Raw genomic sequence first — 5258 nt, forward strand, 5'->3', positions numbered from 1 at the left:
ACTTTGCCTGCAACCATTTAATTCACAAACATGCAATCCCATTTACAAGCCAGACTCTGGTGTCCTTTCACTGGACCACTGAAATAGACTTCAAAATTAGTTACGTATTAATTTGCAAAGAATTCTAAACCACTACCACCAGCAAACATGTAGACCAGTATTTTACTGATGTTGATGGATTACTATATGATGAATTTCTCCAATATACTCCACACAAAGGGGGAACTGAAGATGGGCACAATTTTCTTTCTGGAACCATGTTTTGTGCTTTCTGAAGCCTACTTTATGCACACATGCAAATAAAAACTATAACCGATGAAATAACATTTTGCTTCAGACAATTAAATTGTTCACATAGAAGGCATGGCAACTGATTCAGTAAATCACTACATACTCTTTGTGCGGTGCTTATGGCAACCCCTCTCAGTCCTCCAACATAATGAATTTTCCTGAACTAAAAAGGTTACAATCTTTGCCCAAGCAACACACTTATTTATATGTTTGTTTCCATTCAGAGCTAAGTATGGGAATCATCCCAAAGATGAAAAAGGAAAACCATCTTAGGTTACCATTGGACACACATGCTGCATACACCTAAACTTAAGAGGCACTGTAAATCCACCAGAAAAAAAAGCTTTTAGGCTTCTAACTCTTATATAACATAAGCAGGCATGACATCAGAGATCCCCGGGGATAATTCACTTTGCTATTTTTGAGAAAACACATATAAAGAGCTTTTTGTCCTTTGACAGCCACATGTATTACATATTTATTTTCCAAAATACCATCCTTATGGCTATAAAGGAATAAACAGCTCAACCTCCACATAGGACTCTATATAGCTTTTCTTGTTAATTTTCCTATAGATACTTCCAACATCCTTTAAAATTAAGACTAAAAGAAACACTCTTTTAAGCTAGCATTCGCTTATTTTTTGGGTATGAAAATCCATCAGAAAAATATGGGAGAGCTCTGTAAACAACTGAAATTAATTTCTGAGCCCTAGGCAACTGATGATAAAGATGAGCGTGTTAGGTCCGCTAATGTTATCACCTTAAAAACTGAAAGAGATGTCCGAAGCTTTCAATGTGAAATGCAAGAGACTGATGGATAAAAAAGTAAACAGCTCTAAAAACCTAGCAGGGAACAGAGTACAACTACACAAGCCCTGTACTTTGCTCAATGAATGAATATTCCAATGTCACTCTCCTTTTGCATAGGGGAATGTACACAAGAACACAATCCAAAAGCCAGCCTGCTTGTACATAAATTATTATTCTACATCCAAAATGTTTCAAGTCCTGATGAGGGTGAATGAAACAATGTGGAGGGAGAAAAAAAAAAGTTACCTGCCATAATATGCAGTTACCCAGCAGAAATCTGCATGCTGCATGATTGCAACAGTTTAGAAAATACTAAAGCTAGATATAAATATTTCGGTCAATTCATTTCTGGTGAGCACTGTGCTATGAGAGGGTGTTCAGGTTGGTTCAGAAGACTTAAACAGAGGAAGAACTCTTTACATGCAGAAAACCAAGACAGAGTTTTTCATTATTTAGAAAATCTCTGTTGTGTAGATAGCTCAGCAGTGATCAACAGGTAGATGACACCCTTTGGTTTGATGACATAGGTATGTTATGTTCTATAGTTCTAACATACACCATATAATAAAAGCAATTGAAAACATCCAAACAGACAGTACTTAAAGATAGCTATACAAGTCACCTGCTGAAGGCACGGAGTTATCATCAGTAACTACAACAGGAAAATAATACCTAGCTGGCAATATACAACAGCTCTTAAGCAGGGACTGTGAAAATTTGTGCACAATCCACTGTGTAAAGCAAGCTACACCAAACTGTAATACCAGGGAGAAGCAACATAAGCAATTCTGGTCACGAATCCAGGCAGTCAAGCTGGCAGCACAGGATACAAACTGAAAAGAGCAAGCAAGGTGGCAGTGACACCTAAAAAACACACTTTGCAATTTAAATAAGAATCAGTCTATTACAAGCACACATATGCCAGCAGTACTGGCACTTCATCCAGACATCTTTAAACATAAGAGGCAAATTTGGATAGTTGGATGTTGCTAGTTATCTCAAAGCATGAGAAAACTTGTGTGTGGTCTGCCTTGCACACCTGTCCATGCAGGTACACCTCAGGCTTCACAACACTATAGATGTCTTTTACCAACTGCCCTTCCAGCCCAAGACCAATGAATGTATTCTTTAGAAGATTTATTGTCTTTTCTGTAAGTTGGGCTACAATATCTGGCAAAAATAAGAAAGATAAACCTATCTCTTTCCAACTGAGTCCCAAACATAGCTCAGTGTGTCTCCTTGAGGTTTTCGCATTAAAAACTAAGGAAGTATGATGCAAAAGCCTTTTCGCCTTCTGTGATTCCCGCCCCTCCCCCAGCTATGGTCACTACAAGGAAATATCTACATCTGTTCCTGGTTTACGTGCCTGCAAAACATTTTATAAAATGAAAAACAGATTTGAAATAATTTAGATTCCAATACTAAACGTTCAAAAGCAAATTACCTACAGAAAGTACATGTGTGGGTGTATTCCTGTTTCACTGCATCAACAGCCTTAATCAGCCTTGCATACTATTTCTGATTATGGTTCATTATATAAAATCACGTTGATAACAGTTCAGCAAGAATGTTTCTTAACCCTTTCTGAAAAAGAGAAATACCATTGTTGTACCAGTTTTCACCCTTGAGGTGTGCACGTGACTTTCCACAGTCACGCATAACTTTGTAAAAGCCTGAACAGGCAACTTTAAACCACAGGAATCGGCTCGAGCCATCCATCGGTACAGAGGCTGCGGCTCATCCCTGCACCGACTATGGTGATACCTGCAGAACCCTCCTCAGGTCTGCCTGCCGCTGCAGCCCCCAGGCCCTTGCAGAGCCCCTACAGAAAGCAGACTTCAAAGGCTGATGCACCTCCTGGCTCACAAAGAGTGGAGACGATTCCCACGGCACCAGCTGGAGCCACATCTCTTGTTCACAAGCTGAAGGCCCTGCTAGGATTTCTCAGGAGTTTTTAGTAACACAAACAGTACTTCGAAGCTAAATGTGCCTTCTTCAATTCGTAGGGCTGCATTTTCTTAAGCATGCACACTTTTTTTTTTGTTTTTGTATACTCTTCTATTTCTTTGAAACAGGAATCGTATCAATATCACATATTATTTGTTGGTAAGATCAACATCTGAAAACTACTTGAAAAGGTCAGCAATTGTGAAGCACCGCAAATGATTTCTTGGTAGGATTTCTGATCAGAAAGGGATTGATTGTACCCGTGTTCCACAATCCCCTTGTTACATTTCAAGATAAGTTAGGTTTTGATTTCACCCTGTAAAGACTACATGATTTTATACCTCCTACCATTAAGGTAACTTTGCTTGGCAATATCACTGTTGAAAGCAACTCATCTTTCTGCACTGGAGAACAGGTTTTTTTTCTGGGGACAGCCTTTAAGAAAAATGCTTGTATTTTATGACAATTTCAGTAGCTGATTCAGTAATCAGTGTGATGTTAGCACTGCTAAGTCTTTGTCATAAAGCCAAATTTCCCCTTGGTTATGATAGCAGCAGCATAGGGTCTATTTTGAGAAGCATCCTTCAGCAAACCCCGAAACGTGGGGTTTGAACACAAGCAAACATAGTAATGTCACATTTAAACTGGTGCTTTGCGATTGCAGAGGCAAAGACAACACCAGCAGACTTCTAAAATTCAGTTTCTACATTCTTTTAAGAACTCTGTTATGTTACCACTATTTCATCAGTAAGCCACAGAGTGTCAAGCCACAGCGTTTCAGTCTAAGCAGAAACATGAACACGAGAGGCATCTCTCAAGATGAGACCAAACAAAAGCCCTTTGCCGCCAGGTGGGGGCAATTTCTGAATTTCTACAGGCCTGGTGAGAAGGGAGATTTACAATAGACAATGAACCCAAGTAGATGGGGAAACCAGAGCTTCCAAAATGTAATTTATCTTCTCACCAAAGGAAATCCTCTTCAATACCTACATAGGTTTAAGTCTCCAGCATTTTACACAAAGATGCCAGCGTAACTAACCTGACTTATGTGCACATGTGTATTTGGGAGGGAAGGGGGGAGGGGGAACAAAAAAATCAGACCCCATCAGCACAATTTGGGTTGTAACCCTCACTAAACCTCCTCTAATCCTCAAGCCTACCATAAGCACAGCAATGAGATTATAGCAGACAAATCTATTTGGCATAGGTCACACACAGTAAAAAGCTGTTACACCTAAAACCACTGTATGGATAGTTCTATAGATACTTTTTTCTTTTTATTACTTTGTCCTTCATCCTAATCATCCAGTCATCATTTACCAAATTCAGTGAGCCAAAAAACTGTTTTCTGAGTAATGAGAAATGGCTCAAAATAAAACCACAGTTTTAAAACCGTCTGGTGAGCATGGATTCCTAAGATCACAGAAGTGCTTCAAAATACTAACTTTTATAATGAAAATATTTGTTTTTCTTCAAAGCAAAGCTTTTAGATAAATTTCTGCTCACCTGTACTTTAATACAGACTTGCCAGAAGTTCCATTGAGGATGAGTGATCATTCTAGTTGCAAGTTTTAAACATATAAACTGTGAGGAATGAATAATCTCTCTGAAATTAAACACAGGACATTTCTGATACTCTTCAGTAGTTCATTACCTTAGAATAGGGACTAAAATTGAATTTATTTTTTTAATTACAACAAAAAACTGCAATTACTGGAAGGCAGAAATTCTGCAGTGGAGCAAAACACATTTTTGAGCCTTTAGACTTCTTCATGTACATAATTAAGTGTCTGGTTTTTGTAAACTGTTGCTGTAAAAATATCACCAGAGAATTTTTACAGCCAGACAAGATGTTTCCAATTCATTTTAATCTTTATTAAAGATGCAACAACAGCTCAGGACAACTCAGCCTATTGCATTTGGTTCATAGGCCAACAGTTGAAAGTCATCCATTCTTACAGGCTAACAGGAATGACAAGTAGTTCAAGAAGAATTCATAGTCCTGAGACAATTCAATTGTTTACATATAGTTCATACTCCTTTATACTGCAAAGACAAGATTCATCAAGAAAGCAACTGAAAATATTACCAATTCAGAATGTAATATAACACAGGGTATGATTTCTCACAAGACAATCATATTGCCTAGGATGTTCTTGACTGCTCAAAAATTGTTACAAGTCTCCTAGGTGATCATTAAACTAAACA

Source organism: Cariama cristata, unplaced genomic scaffold (genome assembly GCF_000690535.1).
Source record: "Cariama cristata isolate BGI_N322 unplaced genomic scaffold, ASM69053v1 scaffold20794, whole genome shotgun sequence".
In the NCBI taxonomy this organism is placed as follows: domain Eukaryota; kingdom Metazoa; phylum Chordata; class Aves; order Cariamiformes; family Cariamidae; genus Cariama; species Cariama cristata.